At 38.0% G+C, this 19,253-nt stretch overlaps 1 pseudogene; it reads right to left on the reverse strand.

Moving 5' to 3' along the window:
• Positions 1-17,712: 17,712 nt before the first annotated feature.
• On the reverse strand, positions 17,713-18,927 carry LOC125480531 (annotated as a pseudogene).
• Between the last annotated feature and the right edge of the window lie 326 nt (positions 18,928-19,253).

Genomic DNA, 19,253 nt, shown 5'->3' on the forward strand with positions numbered 1-19,253 from the left:
TTTTAGCCCAGTGATTATGACTTCATTTTTGCTTCAACTACAAAACACTATTAGTGTGTTAAAGCAACTTGACTCCTAACTCTCCAATTCACGTGTTATCCTGACTTCCGACTCCCGGATTTGTGTGTCAGAGCAACCCTTAGTGTCTTATCCTACTTAGGTATGAAGGCATTGACCATGTTGACAATGGCTGGTAGGACAAAATCATTGTCAACCAACATCTATGCCTTCTCTGGAAAACTGAGCTTGCCTTTATTGATCCAATCTTGGATAGCATTGCAAAACACAACGCAATTGTTGGTTGTATTGTTGTTGGGATTGTGAAATTTGCAATAAACCTGTCCTTTTATGTCCTCGGCCCTAGGTATAACATGACCTGGCTGAAGTTTGATTATCTTTGTCGTAAAGAGTTGGTAAAAAAATATTATAGGCCTTAGTAATGTCGAAATCGGCCTTCAAAAGTTGGGTTGTAACCTCAGCCAAAGCTACCTCTATCTTAATATCCTTCGTATACGTGTGAGACAATGCCTTGCACACAAATGGCTTATCGATTATGATTTCGGCAGCGTCTATACTCGCATACAGTGCCCCCATGTCCTAAGCTGAAGTGTAACTCATGAACGGATTTTTGTATAGCTTTCCTTGGTATGTTGTCTTAGTTGATAATTCTTCTTTGAGCAACGAGTCATATTGCTCGACATGCTGGGCTAATTCGTACATATCACAAAAATTCATTCTGAGGAATTTCTTTGGGGATTCCCTTTCGAGACTTTTCAGGGCAATCCAGACATATTCTAGCTCAAAATGAGGAGCTCAAGGCTAGTTTTTAGCTAGCTTGAAACAATATAGATATTTGGCAGGTGATTCATTTGGTGCTTGGGCCAATCTTGCCAACGATGAGATTGAGACTTCCATTGCAGCTCGGTAGAATTGCTTATGAAACTTCTTGATCAAGTCGTCCTAAGTTTGAACTGAATTGAGTGGCAAATTGATGTACGATGAAAAAGCAATTAAGGTATCATCATCGAACACTTGTTTGATTGTCTCTAGTGCCAGTGGGACATTGTTGGAAATGTTCCCTAAAGCCAATCATGAGATGATAATTTACGAACATTTTGAATATTAAACTAATCTAGTTTAAGGTAAGAGCATAGATTATTGTTTAAAGCCGTCTCATTAAATATTATTGTTGGAAATATGCCCTAAAGCCAATCATGAGATGATACTTTACCAAGGAATATGTAATTAGGAGAATGTGATCTAAAGAAGTTAGATTCATGAGACCATTCTCCTTCATACACATATCTTAAATGTTCCTAATCATAGGATTGACAAGTATGTAGGTACTCAATAGAGAGTTAGTCCAGGATCTACAAGAAGCTCTCATACTTATATCACTTGAGAACTCATGGTTGGAATAATATAAAGTAGTCATTTGACCTGAGGATTCATAATTGTCTTGTGGTTAGGTCCTTAGTTTTTCACTATGTTAAAAGGCATTCCATTTGAGGGTGTCCACTGCTTTGTTGGAATTGAGTTAATCATGTAGGCATGTGAATGCACAACAAGAGATCTCTAACCTTCAAATGTTAAAGGAGAATACTTTGTCATATGATTAAGAGTCTATGGCCATAACACATGAATACAATTCAGTCCAAATCACATTCAAAGTAATCATGTAAACAAGAAAATCACATTGGATAGTAGACATGAATAAACTATTATCCAAACAATGTGATCAAGAGTATTGATACAGAGAAGGACCATATTGCATTGTAATCCTAAACTGAATAGGTTCTCTACCTCTTATGTTTAGCTAGGGTAGCCATGACATATTGCTAGGTGCAACTCAAGGCTAGTGGAATCTCTAAAGATTAGCAATCACTAATCTTCATTAAAAGGAGAATGGAAAGAAATTTTCAATTCACAATCGATTAGTAAGATTTCTAATCTTCCACTACCTCGCTAATTAGAACCTATTAAATCGTACAATGTGTAAGATTGAATTGAAGAAAACAACGAAGTTGAGTAAGGAAAATTAAGTGGTTTAATTGTGTATGGCTCGGGTTAATTACTATGTTAATTAATCAAACAGATAAGTTTGTTTTAGACCTCAGGTTAGTTTTGGGCCACAAGGCCTAATAGGCTTCGATATTTTTTTGAAAAACCTCTCCATGATGTTCCAATCTACAAAGTCAGTCATATTGACACCAATAATATATAAGGTTCATATGTAATTTGTAGAATTTATAGAATAAAAATCTGAAAATTAGAAAGCTAAATTTTAAATTGTAATGGCAAAAACAAATTAATAAAATACCTTGTGCAATTGTGATGTAAAGCTTTTGCTTTGAATTTTGATGATAACACTGTTTATGAAACTCAAATTCAATTGAGCTTTGGTTGAAAAGGGAGGAAATAGGGAAAGATTCTGGAGAAGAAGTCCGTGGGCGGGATGAATTTTGTGAGGATTAGAATCTAGAGACCTAGGGTTATGAGATGGGAGAGTAACTAAGCAACAATTGAATTGCTTTTTAATTTAAAAGGTGAAAGTCATTGGGGAGGCAAAATTGTCTTCCTAATTTTTTAATTGTAATTTAATTAGTGTTGGTCATAGGGAATTGGAATGCATAACAATTTTTATAATTAAAAAAAAAAAAAAAACTCAGTGGGGGCCTCTGCCCGCCCGGCTCATTGTAGCTTCATCCTTGCCTAAGGTAGCTACGTAGTTTATAGCTTTGTTGAATATGTAAAAATGGTTTTAGTATGTGTTATGTGAGTGAAAATGTGCATCAAACTTTAATGAGTCCTCTTTGAATGTTCTTCATTGTTCTTCATGAGTTCAAGAAAAGTGTTTGGATTTGACACACAAATGTTGTGGGCAACTTGACGGTGTATGTTTGTGTGCATTTTTTTCACACAACACCATATCCTCACACTTTTGAAACTTTGAAATCTTTTCTAATTTTGAAATTTTTAAAAACTTTGAAATTTTGAACTTTAAATCTTAAATTTTTGAATTTTGATAATTGAAATTTCACCAAATTTTCACTCATCCTCACCCTTCCAAAACCGGCCACTCTTTAAAGAAAGGGTCTTTTGGGGCTTTTTGCAATTATATGGAGTTATGTACTTTTGTGTTTTTGCACTTCGAAGCAAAAGTTTATGCATTCGCATTTAGGCCCTTATTCACTGAAGGGAACAAAGTCCTTTGAATGAAATTTTATTTGGTCATACATGTTTTGGGTTCTGTTGTAATAACTTAAACGTTTTGAACTTTTGAGTGTTTACATTTGCCCCTAAAGTTTATGAATTTGTATTTAGGCTTCATTCACTAAAAGATGAAATTGTTTTGTTCTTTTCATGAGACTTAAAATATGCATGAGTCTTAGAGATCTTGTTGTGATTATGTGAGGTTATAAACTCTCATGTATTTACATGTGAACCTGAAAGTTAGTCTATTTGCTTTATGACCCAAACTTATCTTTTGTTTCATTTGTATGATATTTTTATTTAGAATTGTCTTGGAGCACTTGATGGAATTCTCATTCAAGTAACAGTAATGATTGAGGAAACACCAAGATATCGAGATAGAAAGAGTGATATATCCACTAACATGTTAGGAGTTTGTGGTTCAGATTTAAGATTTTTTTTATGTGTTACCTGGATGGGAAGGCTCTGCATTTGATGCTCGTGTTTTGCATGATGCTTTACATAGGAGTAATTGGTTTCATGTGTCCAAATGGTAATGTATGATGCCAATCAGTTTTACATCAAGAAAAAAAAAATTTAAAATATATCTAATTTTGTTCTCAAAATTTATCATAGTAGACAAGTATACTAATGGACCAAGTTTTTTAGCACTCTACCATAAAACTAGATATCACTTAAAATAATGGGTTGGAAACCATCGACCTGAAAAATACAAAGAATTATATAATTTGCGTCATTCAAGGGAAAAGAATGTTATTGAGAAGGCATTTGGATTGTTAAAAAAGAGGTGGAGCGTATTACGCACACCATCCTTTTTAGACATTAAAATACAAGTTAGGATTGTAAATGCATATTCTGTCTTGCATAATTTTATTAGAACTGAGCAAGCTGCTGATCTAGTTTTAGAAGTTCAAGATTTACAATTTTTAGCATCTGTGGATTCAGAGTTATTTAATCATTCAACAAGAGAGGAAAATGGAAATAAATTTGATTAAATCTGTTCAAGCTACTGTTGAATGGACATCATTTCGTGATACATTAGCATTGTAGATGTTCCACGATTATCAAGCTTAGAGAGCTACCAATAATTCCTAATGCAAAATTAATTGCTTTTAGTTTGTATTGTCATAGTGAATGTGGCTTTCTATGAATACTATGGTTGTATGTGTTTTTTGAACGTGTTATCTTTGATTTATAATGCTATTTCTTTAAAGATAATATGTGTGCTATAACCATTTTGTGAACATTTAATTTATGTCTAGATCAAATTTTCAAGCAACTACACTCAGGTTTTTGTAGCCTTGTTCGATATTATAAATGTATTAATGTGTGTTCATACTCATATTGTTGACATGAATGTGTCTATGATTTACTAAACGTGACAATTGATATATATTTTAAGTTAGGAGCAATGGAATGATACAATAGAAAACTAGTATGCAAAACAAAAACCAAGGATAAAGAAAGAGAACCAAGAAATTGAAACTAAAGGAGAAGAAAATAATTATTTGAGATGGAATATAGATATGAAACGTGCTTTGGTTGACTTACTTTGCAAAGAACGAAGACTGGGAAACAAAGAAAATGGTGGTTGGCAGACAGCTGCTTATAATTCTGCTTTATCCGTATTATCTTCTCAATTTGATATTCATGTGAAGTCTTGGAAAAAGTTCTATGCAATAGTAAGTGTACTAAGTTAAAGTGGATTTAGGTGGGATCCAACTAAAAAGATGATAAGTGTAGATGAAGACTATATCTGGAAAGAGTGTGAAGGTATGATAAATTCATTGTTTTACTTTTGTCTGTGTGATATCTTACTATGTTCATCCAATTTTATTTAATTTTAGGGTATGAATATGTACTGATAAAATGTCACGAATCATAGTAATTTGTGTATGTTTTGAAATTACCTGCATGCTATCTAAAATGATTCTGAAGAAGTACACTGATGTTAAAAAAACTTATCATTTGGATTGCGTGCCAAAAGAAAAAATACGAAGGAAAGTGAATCATTTAAAATACAAAGAGAAAGCCATCAAATTTTGTTGATATGCTAAAAGCTTCTTATGCTTTTAGCTTAAGGTTTGATTGATTTTCTTATGGTTTGCTTATTGATTTTTTATATTTTGATTAGTAGTCACATGTTGGTGCTAAAAGCTTTCGTTGGAAGGTCATTTCAAATTGGGATGGATATAGTGGATTTATGTGGCAAAGATAGAGCTACGGGTGAGGGTGCTGAAACAGGTGTAAAAGCCATTGAGATTATGACTCCTCCGCATAATGAACCTGATCATATTGATTTGGTTGATGATATGCAGATTTAGAAGAAATTGAAATTATGAATGAGATTTTGCCTATTTCGGCCAACGGTCAAAAGACTCAAAGCAAGAGAAAGCCAGCAAGTTTTACAAAGAGTAAACCAACCACTCCTAAAGATGTGATTGCAGATTCACTTGCCAAGATGGCTTCATCCTTTCAAGACTGTATTTGTGCAGACACAAAATTGATCCAACAGAGGTATATGATGAAGTAAATGCAATACCAGATCTCAATGAAGAAGAACAAATCAAAGCATGTGCTTGGTTGATAAAAAATGACAGACAATTTCTCATGTTGAAGACACTCCCAATTGAGAAGAAATATAATATGGTATTGTTGCTTACTTCACAAGGCGCATAGGACCGTCTGTCATTATATTTCTCATTTTAATGTAACTTCGTAAGACATTAGTTAGAATAAAAGTCTTGCATGTGATGAATGTTCGTTAACATTTGCAAGTGTGCTTTACTGGAATCTTCCTACTTCAATCAACTCTATCGTATTATCGCAGACTTAATTTTCATAAAGTATTGCTTTGAGAAGTTAATTGTTGGAAATTTGCTGTGTTCTTCTATGTGCTAAGCATTGGCAGCCCCAATTTTTGGTTTGATGACTTTATCACTGATATACTCGTTGAGGATTGCACTAATCTGTATTTGGGCATTTAAGTTTGCAATGTTGTAGAAATAGATATTACGGTCAGTTGAGCATTTTTTTAAATTTGTATTTTCTATAGAATATAAATTCTAGCGAGTGTCCAAAAAATGAAATTTGTAATTCTTGTTATTTTGTAATTTCTACTTATCCAACATCCAACAATGAAATTTCAATTAATGGGATTTTAATTATTGTAATTGTAATTTCCCTCATTTAGAATTCTATGAAAATTTCGAAATTATCCATCCAAACATATTATATTATAAAGGACAAATTGTTTATCCTTTGATGAGAATTTGATTCTCATACTTAGTTCTATTGAAGATTAAATCTGAGTCCAAAACCCAATTGATTTGTTGCATTGTAGTTTAACTGATTAATGTAGGGTGGGGCAAACGGGTCTTGGATCTGCGGATCGGGACAGGTCTGAGCGATTCGAGACGGGTACAAAATTTATGTACAAAGAACGAGACGGAACGGGACGGGACGAAGAAAATGATAGGGCGAGGCGGATGCCAGAAATTGTGGTAGCGAGGCCCTGATCCGGATCGTAGCTAGCGTTAGATTAGATTGGATTTAACTCCACCATTGGATTTCAAACTCACTCTACTTTGTCATCTCTCTTTCATCGATTCAAGCCTTTGCACATCATCACCAATTCACCGACTCGAGCCCTCGACTCAACTCCATCTTCGTCTCCCTCTTTCTGGCGACTTGCGAGTTGCTACCACCATCACCACCATCGTCTCCTTCCTCTTTTGCTTTGTCTTTGCAGGATTTTGGGTCTCCTTCTAGGCAGAGATCGAGTCGGCGCAGATCTAATCCCTAAAACCAAGCGTCGATATTGTCTCATCCCACAGCACAACGGCTGGAGCCGACCCATCCCGAAGCAGAGAGTGCGTGGAATGAGAGCATGTGCATTCGGTAGAGAAAAGTGCCACAACAATGTCGGCAATCTCCTAGGCACAGGATGCGTCTGCATGGACAAGTTGGATCCCAAGGTCAGCATGGGTTTGTACCAGAAGGGGCAATCATGACCTCCATGGACTTGATCTGGCATCCATGTGCAGCAATTGATTGGGTTCTTAGATTTTGCTTATGGTAATTTTTTTTCCCTCCCATTAGAAAGCTCTGGTATTGGATTGTATCGACGCCAAGACCTTGAGGTTGGTGAGCCCCCTGCTGCGATTTTGCTTCCAATTTTCAAAAAACCCAAATTGGTTTTGATTTGGGTTCCTGATGGTTTTATATGGGAATTTAATTTGGGTTTTTCTGGGTTTTTGAGGGGTTTGGGAAAATTTTGTGGTACGGGTTTTGATTTGGGGTGATTTTTTGAGGTGGGTTTTGCTAGACTTTGACTTGAAGCTGACAATGCCAGATCAACCATAGGAGAGGATTTCTGTGATTGTACATAACACAACACTCAAGCTTGTTGCTTCCACCACGAGATTTGTTTTGCAAAAGCGTCTTGCCTTTTTTCGTAGCAGTTTACCCTTTGTTTGTTGCGGCCCACGTTTTCGATGTATTTTTTCTTTCCTAAATAGTTCATTAACCATGCATTAGAAATCAAGTAATTTACTGGTTTTTGTTGAATTTGTTACAGAACTTTTTCATGATGGGTTTCTTAGAAGACCTAGATGCTGCACAGAGAGACGATTGAAGTTGAAGACATCGACGGTGGCAATTGCCCAGGTGATGCTGCTGTCTGGAAATGGTGATGAAGTGAAGAGGAGAAAGAACAAAAGACACCGACAGTGCAGTATGCCCAAACTAAATAAAAAAAGTAATTGGACCCGTGGACCCATCCCAAATCGGCATGATTGAAACAAGGCGGATTGGGTCCCGTTTCCAAACTCAAAATTCCTCTACCCGACCAAGCCCGTCCCGTTACATTTTAAAATGGGTAGCGTCCAGTTTCTTCAAATTTAGGTCTGGCCCGACCTGGCCGGTGTCCAGCCCTAGATTAATGTGATTAGTTAATTAATGAAGGGGTGATTATGAACCCAACATCATTGCTTTCCTAAGATCCTCATTTTGAGGACGTGTGAAAGACTAACTTATCCTAACAGTCAGATCAATCTAACGGATAAAATTATTTTATGACTTAATCAAATGCATTACACATGATTAAGAAAAAAACCGCAAAACCAAGCATTCCAATGAAACTCTTGTCGCATCAGTTACTTTCGTCTCACTTCCATAGCCAGAACATTTGGTGGGGGTGGAGCGTTGGAAACCCTAATTGGCTTGAGTAATTAAATGGGTGTTGAGCCATTTCTTTGTTGCAGCGCACAAATCGGGGACTGGAAAGTGAAAATCATTTTTTTTATTTGATTAATATTTGTCCAAAATCAGATTGGATTCTTGGAGTGATTGAATCCTTGAACATCTTGGAGTGATCTAATGAAAGTTTCAGGTCAATATCTGGGTTTTATACTTTTAAGTTTTAGGGCTTCAAATCATCTAGAAAACTAAGTTTTGAAAAACCCCTCCATGTAAAACAAGTTTTCCCGATCCACTAGAAAACTATCATCTTGTTTTCCTCCATTGAAGATGACCTATCCAGTGTTTTAGTAGGGCGTGTGAAAAGGTGGGGTAGGAGAAAGAATAGAGCTTTGCCGTCAAACAATGCACGAAGTTCTTTTTGTTTTTAATCGAGTGTAATGTGTTAAAATAAGTTACTAAGAATCTCAACCGATTGATTAATCTAGCAGCTACGATAAATTAGTCCCTCACGAGACATCAAAAAGTAGTCCTTAGGAGAGCATCCTTGATGAACCTAAACAACGATGATTGAGCTTTGTAGTTGGCCGTCAATCAAAATTGTTTGAACCATAGAAATGTATAGTTTTGGTTTTGGTTTTGGTTGTAATTTGATTAGATCAAGTATGTTGTAAAAGGGCATAAGCTCTCCTTTACTTTATATACTCATTTGATGTTTTATTTGATATGTATGCAAATTGGAGTAGTTGGATTCAACACCAAATAGGGAGACACATGGTTTTATTTGATTAAAAAAGTAATTAAAATCAATCAATCTCTCTGGACTGAAATCCAACACTAGGATCATGCTTGATCAAATCGAATGTTCAGAATCATTTAAGGCCCTAAGGCAACCATATACGTGGCCCTAAGGCAACTATATAAGTCCATCATAGAATGCAAAGCTTTCGTTAGTAGTACTATATACTTGCACTTCAAAATTCATTTTACATAAATAAGGGGGGTATCATATGCCACTAAATCAATCACATTGTCCAATAGTTATGATATGACCAAATTGTTTTAATGTGATTAAAATGCAAGCTTATATGTGGTGAGACCAAAAACCCTCAACCAAACTAATAGTAAGTTGATAAACATGAGAATGTTTTGAACACTCTTTGGTTGCCTTCCACCATCGGTAGCCCTCTTACGAAGGTTGGATGGTGCATGGTGCTTCACCCAATGATGGGGAACACACGGTATCACACTTATCTGAAGGAGTCTACTATTATACATTTGATGTTGTGAAGGTAGGCAACCGGTATGGCCAATATGATATTATTTTGAGGCATATATTCTTTAGAGGCCAAATAAGATGGATACTTCGAAGAGATGAAATGAGCAAGAGTTACTCTCTCCTTATTATTAATGATAGCAAATAAGATATTATTCTGAGACGAGCTTAGTAATGGTGAGCCTCCCATACCCTATTAAGAGTTTCCTCCAAAACTCTCAAACTCCAAGTGAGGGATACGAAATTTGCCAAAATAGTGGGCAATGCTATATTATTAACCCCCATACCCTTCTAAGAGTTTCCTCCAAAACTCTCAAATTCCAATTGAGGGATATGGAATTTGCCAAAATAGTGGGCAATGCTATTTTATTTAAACCTAGATCAAATGGCTTAAAATTAATCAATTTATATTCATTATGTAATTGTTTACCGATATAATTGCAAACGCTATCCAAAACTTGACAAAGAAAAGCCAAAGGCTAATGTTTCCTAACTTGGTATAACCATCCAATAAATTGCCTTGAAATGATTGTAAATGTACTCAAGTAGTCTCATTTTCACCATCTTTGTAGTGATAATGTATCTATGGAAGAATATGTTAGATATATCTAACAGACGGTGTTAAATAATTAAATGTTGAAGTATTAAATAATTAACTTCATAAAAATCATCACAATGATATTTGTTAGATATATCTAACATAAGATGTTAAATAATTAAGTGTTGAAATGTTAAATAATTAACTTCATAACACCGTCACAATGATATTCATATAATCACAAACTCGTTCACTCCAATATGTAACGAAATGCAATATTTATCCATAATAGAAACATCCTATGCCAACACCAAGAGTTAAATAATTAACTTCATAAACACCATCACAATGATATCCATCAAGGATATCAATTCATAATTCAATAATATAGTATAAGCAAATTACTCAATCAATAATAGAAACATAAGTATACGAAGTTATCAATACAAGTAAATAATTAACTTATATCGTTTTACTCAATTATTAATCTCTAAATCCCCTACCTTGACTCCAGCCAAGCTAAGGCCGAACGTCAGAGTAAACGGACATGACAAACAAACCAAACATTTATGTTGAGAGTTGAAATGTGAGAGACAAGTTGTCCCACATCGGTGATGGACAAAATTTGCTATGGGCTTATATGATCTCGGGTTACTTCCTATATTGCCAATTGGTTTAACGGTGGAACCTCAAATTCATCATGCTATTAGAGCAGGTTGTTTCTCGTATGAAAGCCAAAGGGCCACACGCGTCATCCAGTTGTTGTTCACGTGTAGGTTTGAAAATCGGCCATACGTGCGGGGGCGTGTTGAAAGTTGAAACTTGAGAGACAAGTTGTCCCACATCGGTGAGGGAAAATGTTTGCTATGAGCTTATATGGTCTTAGGCTACTTCCCATATTACCAATTGGCTTAAAGGTGGAACCCCAATTTCATCAATTTAGTTTTAAGATAAAATCACTGTTCAGTTTCCCTAACAAAAAGAAACTGCAGGAAACTAAAGTTTGTTCTAGTTTTGTGGACACAAAACGAGCAGCTTTTTTCCTAATCAAATCTCGATGAAAATTTATGAATTTATACTCGTTTGAAAGCTTCAAGAAGCATGTTTCCAACGATGTAAAGTTTGTTAAAAACCGAGCTCCGAAGTCGAGAGATAAGTTTGGAATTCGACCTCTCCTTATACGTTGGTCATGGACAGAAGTCATGAGTTAAAACATCAAGTATGTGCAGAAAAAGAAAAACTGCACCAGTGTTTCACACGGGTTCAAAGACACCTTTCTGAACATGGTTTTGACCCGTCACATCTCAATGAAAGTCTACGGGTAAATACTCGATTTAAAGCTTATGATTCCCTCTTTAATTCTACTGGACAATAATTTGAAAAGAAGCTTTGTAGTGAAAGAAAACATGGACGAGAGAATGGACCACGAAACTAAAAGTTCTGAAATCTGCACCAAAAAAATTATGCACACTTTGAAGCTTAAATTCTTTTGATTTTGGCCAGAGCTTCTAACAAGATGGTAAAAACATGAAATAGGTACTAAAAGGGTTTGTTTTCAGATCAAGATAGAGAATATAAACATGGTAAATCAAATTGGAAATAATTACTCAAGACACCCAAAAGTTAGAAAGATCTTACTCTTAAGCCTTCCTCTGCAAACTTAAACCTCTTTCTTTCTTCTTCAGGGTTCTCACTCAAATTCTCTCTATAAACTGAACGAATACTTGCTCTGAAATTTGCTATTCGAAGTGCAACTATTTATAGAGAAAATGATCATGATTGGAACCTAAGCCTAGACCTTCCACCACCTGCTTCATAGCTTAGATTACTCAGCTATATAGACTGCTTAAAGAGTAATCTAAAACCACCATGGACAGCCACCTGCAGCCATATACTCTCCACCAAACCCATAGCTCCTCCACCTCCTGCTTAAGGTTCCCACCGTTTTCTAAAAACCCTCCACCTCCTAGCTACATAGCCTACATTAGTCAGCAAAATAGAGTACTGGAAAAAAGATTATTAGGAAAGGATAAGACAATATGCCCTATGTAAAAGGTTGGGCGAAGTGTAAAACAAAATGGGCTGAAACTATTTCCTTTTTGATATTAAAAATAATAACTTTAAATTCTAGGTCTTCACAACCAAACTTAAGGTGGTGCTGGTTGACACGGTTGTGAAGCCTCTTCTACTTTATAGGCAATGTGGTTTGCCGAGGCATAGTTTTTATAGGACTTAGCCTCCTCGGCATTTCCCCTGAGTACCAACCTATTCTTCCTTAGTTGAAACTTAACACACATCTAGTCTCAGATTTTCCATTCGAGCCAGGACTCTGAACCTAGTCTTTTCTGAACTTAATTTCTTCTTATTTGATAACCATGAATTTGGATCACAGCCCCAAACTTATCAGAATCGATTCCCAATCCTTAACTCTTTAATTCGATGTAGGACTCACCCAAACCTTGCTCAAATGTAATCTCTCAACCGTCCTTCAATCATAAGCACTTGGCTAGGCTATCGTTGTCCTGGACTAGAACACCGTGAACTTAAAGATGAGGATGCCAAATCATGACATATATTATGTTTTTAATTACCTAATTGTAATGTGCTGTGTGTACATGTTAGTTAGAGTTGTTATGGTTGTTATGCCTATAAATACCATCTCATGTAATTATTTCAGTAAAGTAATGAAAGAGTAATATTTCAGAAAGATATTTTCCTCTCAGTTTCTTTATGGTTGCATCGCCAATCGCCTCACGGCTTTTCTCGATCCTCTTCTCTTCCGCTCTCCTTCTCTGATCTCTACCCGATTCGATCGCCTTCCTTGCTACTTTTGTCTTCTGATCTTCGATCCTTGATCTGTTTTCTTGATTTCCATGGCATCTCCGTCTGTGACCGCTTCTCCATCTGAGTCGGTTCCCCTTCCAAATCCCTCTTCAAACCCTAATTCCTCTTCTTATACCTCTCTCACAATCCAAAATATTGGTAGCATGGTGCCAATCAAGCTCAAGCGATCCAATTACCTTCCATGGTGTGCTCTTTTTGCTCCAATTCTTCGGCGCTATCGTCTTCTTGGTATCGTTGATGGTACCGACCCTTGTCTGTCACCACTTATGCCTGATCGCACTCTGAATCCGGTGTTTGAAGCTTGGTATGAGAAAGATCAAAACCTCCTGATCTGGTTCAATTCTACATTATCTGAGGAAGTGATTCCGTTCACCGTCGATGTTTCGTCATCTCGTGATCTCTGGCTCAAACTTGAGCAACGATTTGGGGGTATTTCTGATGCGCATGTTCATCAGCTTCGATCGCGTCTTCAAGGCATTCAAAAAGGATCTCAATCCATGTCTGATTACTTGCAAGAGCTCAAAGAGATCTCAGATTCTCTCACTGCTGCTGGAGCCCCAATCTCTGATCGCGATCTCATTGCAGCCACTCTTGCTGGTCTTCCTGATGATTTTGAGTCCTTCACCGATTCCATCATGCTTCGCTTATCCTCCACATCTTTGGATGAATTGCACGGCTTGTTACTCACCAAAGAACTCTCTATGCTTCGTCGCAAGAAAGCTGCCTCATTCAATCTTACTGAACCGTTTCATGCCTTATCGGTCAACACTCAACCACCACTACTTCCCACACCTCCTCAGGCGTATGTTCTTCAGAATCAACCACTGCAGCACTCCTTTCGGTATAATTCGAATCGTGGAAAGCCCAATCGCTTCTCCAATAATCGTGGTAATCGAGGTCATTATCGTGGCAACAATTTCACCAGTAACTTCAATCGCCCAAATACTGTTGCTCCCTCTCGAGGCTCTTCTTCTGGTCCTCGAGCCCCTTGTCAAATCTGTGGCAATTCCAGTCATGAAGCCATTGATTGCTATGACCGTATGAATCTGGAGATTTCTGGTCGAATTCCTCCTTCCAAGCTCCAAGCGATGTGTGCTCGTTACAGTGCTAAGTCTCCTCCTACCTGGTTGATTGATTCTGGAGCTACCTCGCACATCACCAATGACATCTCCAATATTCACTCTCCTACTCCCTACACTGGTGAAGAAAAAGTATACATAGGTGATGGTAAAGGTTTGTCCATCTCTCATGTTGGTTCCTCTACATTCTGTACACCTGCTACTTCCTTTAAACTGAACAATGTTCTTCATGTACCTCACATGAAGCACAATTTGTTGTCTGCCTTTCAATTTCTCCGAGAAAATTATTGCTCATTAACTCTTGATTCTAATGGATCCGTTGTTAAGGATCGTTCTACGGGGAAGACGCTTTTGCGGGGTTCAGTTGAAGACGGTTTCTATCCTCTGCAGTCCTCTACTCGTTCTTTCTCTGGTACTGTTTCTCCTTCACTCTCTGCCTCAGCTTTCGTTAGTATTAAAGCTCCAGTCAAGATATGGCACAGTCGGTTGGGCCATCCTTCTTCTCCTATTTTTCGCAGGGTTCTAGCTCGGAATAAACTGGTTGTCCATGGTACTTCTTCCGTTGAATTTTTCTGCTCAGATTGTGCTATAGCTAAACACCATAAGCTTTCCTTCAAAGCTGCAAGTTCCTCTGCATCTCACAGCTTGGCCTTACTTCACTGTGATGTTTGGGGCCCTGCTCCAGTCTCTTCAGTTAGTGGTTTTCGATATTATCTGTTGATAGTAGATGATCATACTAAGTATAGCTGGTTTTTTCCATTAAAAGCAAAATCTGCAGTGTATTCTACATTTGTTGCCTTCAAATCATATGTAGAAAATTCTGTTGGAAATAAAATCAAGGCTATTCGTTCAGATTCAGGGGGTGAATTTGTCAATTCTTCTTTGCAAGCATTTCTTCAATTACATGGCATTTCTCACCAACTTAGTTGCCCACATACTCCTGAGCAAAATGGTTGTGTCGAACGGAAACACCGGTATCTTGTAGAGACAGCTCGCACTCTTTTAGTTGCATCTCATGTTCCTCAACAATATTGGGTTGAGGCTATCTCTACTGCTCTCTATTTGATCAATCGTTTGCCTATATCTGGTCTTCTTTCTTCTCCGTGGGAATTGTTGTTTCATACTACACCAGATTATACTCGCCTTAAGATCTTCGGCTGCAGTTGCTATCCTTGGTTAAAGCCCTATGTATCTTCTAAGTTGGATGGTAAAAGTAAAGACTGTGTTTTCCTTGGCTACAGTCTACAACACAAGGGCTACCGGTGCTTGGATCCTCTCACAAACCGGGTTTACATATCCCGACATGTATTGTTTAATGAGAAAGTCTTTCCTTTTCCACACACTTCTATTTCACAGTGCTTCCCATCCCCTGCTCATGCTCCTCCTGTCATTGATCTTCACTTCCCTTTTTCCTTCTCTTTGCCTTCTCCTGCTCCTTCACCTCCTCCCCCTGTTATTTCCCATATTTCCTCCCCCTCCCCTTCTCCATCTCCTGCTCCTCCTATTGATTCTTCCTCTTCTGTAGCTGTTCCTAACCATCATCCCATGGTTACTAGATCTAAGAATGGTATTTTTCGCCCTAAAGCTTATTCTGCTACTAAACACCCTTTACCTTCCACTCTTGATTATATTCCCACTACCTATAATCAAGCTTCCAAGCACAGTGACTGGCGATTAGCTATGCAAAATGAGTTTAATGCTCTTCAAGCAACTGGCACTTGGTCCTTAGTTCCTTCTTCCCCTTCTCAAAACGTGGTTGGTTGCAAATGGGTGTTTCGCATTAAGAAACGGCCTGATGGTTCTGTTGAACGCTACAAGGCCATATTGGTTGCCAAGGGTTTTCACCAACAACAAGGTCTGGACTATCAAGAAACCTTTAGCCCTGTCGCTAAGCCAGTCACTATTCGAATTCTGTTAACTGTTGCTGTTCAGTACAATTGGTTTCTCAATCAGATTGACATCAGTAATGCATTTCTTCATGGTGACTTACAAGAAGAGGTGTTTATGCAACAACCTCCTGGTTTTACTGATTCTCATCTGCCAAATCATGTGTGTAAACTCCACAAATCCCTATATGGCCTCAAACAGGCTCCTCGGGCATGGTTTGATAAGCTCTTTCAAGCTCTCGAGTCCTTTGGTTTCACTCAATCCTGCTCTGATGCATCTCTCTTTGTTATCAAAGATCCTGTTCTAGTTATCGTATTGGTTTATGTGGATGACATTTTGATCAGTGGTCCTGATCCGGCAGGGTGCCAGCAGGTTATTCAGAAACTTGGTTCTCTGTTTCCTGTCAAGGACTTAGGTCCCCTTCATTTTTTTTTGGGTTTGGAAGTTCAACGCTCCTCAAAGGGATTATTTCTCCATCAAAGCAAATATCTTCTAGATTTGCTTCAGAAAACCAAAATGGACGGTGCCAAGCCCTGTTGCACTCCTCTTGGCACTACTAAACTGGATCACAGTGGCATTCCTCTCTCCAATCCTACTGAGTATCGATCTCTGGTTGGTGCCTTACAGTATTTGACTTGGACTCGGCCTGATATCTCTTTTGCTGTCAATCAAGTCTGCCAGTTCATGCATAATCCCACTGATTTTCATCTGCAAGCTGCTAAAAGGATTCTCCGATTCCTCAAAGGCACCTCTGATCATGGTTTATGGTTTCAGAAAAGTTCTCTTCATCTTTCTGCTTTTTCTAATGCCGATTGGGCTGGTTGTTTATTTGATCGTCGTTCAACCAGCGGCTTTTGTGTCTATCTGGGCACCAACTTAATCAGTTGGAATGCAAAGAAGCAGCCTACAGTGGCTCGATCCTCCACTGAAGCTGAATATCAATCTCTGGCACATACTGCAGCTGAACTTACATGGATCTGTAAGGTGTTTCATGATTTTGGTTTTCCATTATCTTCCAAACCTACAATCTGGTGTGATAACATCTCTGCCATTTCTCTTGCTTCCAATCCTGTCTTTCATGCTCGCACAAAGCATGTTGAGATAGATTATCATTACATTAGGGAGTTAGTTCTTGCTAATCTGCTGCAAGTTAAGTATATGTGTACTGAGGACCAAATTGCCGATATTCACACTAAGTCTTTGCCCAAGAACCGGTTCCTTCTTCTTCAATCCAAGCTCTCTCTTGGAACTCCAACTTCTTCCAAGCTCAGCTTGAGGGGGTGTAAAGATGAGGATGCCAAATCATGACATATATTCTGTTTTTAATTACCTAATTGTAATGTGCTGTGTGTACATGTTAGTTAGAGTTGTTATGGTTGTTATGCCTATAAATACCATCTCATGTAATTATTTCAATAAAGTAATGAAAGAGTAATATTTCAGAAAGATATTTTCCTCTCAGTTTCTTTAGAACTTACCAAACCGATGCTGGGATATATACCAGGCCTTCCATTGCACTTTACTTGCTCTTGACCGAAACTTGTATTTTAGGCCGAAACACTAGTAGGTGAATTTTCTTTTGTAAACAGACCTACCCTCCCTAAGAATACTAATAACACAACTAAGCTTCCAAAAACTAGGCATACAATGGATTTGCATTGTTGATTTTGCAGAAAAGAAAAATTGTTCATATTTTAATATCACAATTTATAATCCACGAAACATAAATAAACCTAGTAAAACATAGGAAAAAAAGTAAAAGTTCTTGCACCAATGGAAAGTAAACCATACCAACCTGCTATACAGGCAATGGTCAGATTACCTAGTACATTTTTCTAATTCAAGAAAGATGCAATCTTTTTCTCCATGGCCACAGCATTCTCAGAACTTGGCTTAAACAAATGGAAAACATGCTCCTCCCCTTTTGCTTCCACCACCTCCACAACCCCACTCCGCCTACTCTTTCTCAGTATCTCACCATAATACCACCCCCTATCTCTCAACCCATCTTTCTCTGCAACAAAAACCAGCAATTTCTCAAACCCCATTTCCCCCAACTTCGGATTTTTACCAGGGTTGAAAAACGGGTCGTCGGATCCACTACTCAACGGGTAAGTAAATCGCCACAAGGCAACAACTTATTCTCTTATACGTGCAGGAGTGGATAGCACCTCCGCCCCAACTGGCTATGTCCCGCAAAAATATAGATGGATCAAAACAACCCCAATCAGCTTAGCACCACCAACCAAGCCTTTAGAGCCTACTCTCAATCCCATATGGTGAGCTATATTAGCCCAAGAACTGTCGTCGGCAAAGAAAACAGGATGAAAATCCGCAAGGAGGTTTAACTAATCTTCTGAGCCGTTTCCATAGAAATGGGAAGCAACCCATTTGACAGCAGCCTACCAATCATCGTAGGCAGCAGGCAGAGGGTACTCGGGGGCAAGCCGGTAATTAACAGAGACTGCGACAACATTGGCTTTGGAGACTAAGGAGTTGAGGTAGTTGGGATTTGGATCCTCTCCTTAGCTAATGGAGAGGATCTTCCTCATCAATCATCTTTGGCCGTTGAATTTTTATTCAACGGCTACAATCATTATAACTTTAAAGGGACCCCCTTGTTTGTAGTCGTTGGATAAAAATCCAACGGCCAAGGATGATTGATGAGGAGGATCCTCTCCATTAGCTCAGGAGAGGATCCAAGTCCAGGTAGTTGTGATACATGGGGGAGGAGGAACTTTCAATGCAGAAACCTCCAGTTTGGGTTAATATTTGAACATTGGGTTGCAAGTGTTTGAAATCCCAAAGATGCCAATTGAAAGAAAACCTGCCCGAAGTCCAGCATTAAGCCCAGAGACAAATTGGCGCCTTCCCACTAATGCATAGGCCATGTGCCTATGATTTAAAAGTCAAGTGATGGGGACTAACTCACAATCAGCCAAAAAGCACTTTTCAGTGGCAATACAAGTAAAAAGTTGAAGACTCACTACCCTCCAAGTGCTTTCGGGCAAGAGAAAAGTCACTACAGTTGGGCTAATCTGCCTATAAAAGGATGAAGAGGCCCTAGAGAGAAGGGCACTAAACCAAACAAACAAACAAACAAACTCTACTCTCAAGCTAGATTTGCATCTAAAAGTTGTAATTAGCCCAGATCTCAGTCGTTTTCAAGATCATTCCCTACAAAAGCCATTTTCTGTCTAATTTAGAAGCTCTGCTA

This window comes from the organism of the source record quoted next, unplaced genomic scaffold (genome assembly GCF_019419815.1).
Source record: "Pyrus x bretschneideri cultivar Hongxiangsu unplaced genomic scaffold, Pyrus_bretschneideri_v1 Contig10, whole genome shotgun sequence".
NCBI classification, from domain to species: domain Eukaryota; kingdom Viridiplantae; phylum Streptophyta; class Magnoliopsida; order Rosales; family Rosaceae; genus Pyrus; species Pyrus x bretschneideri.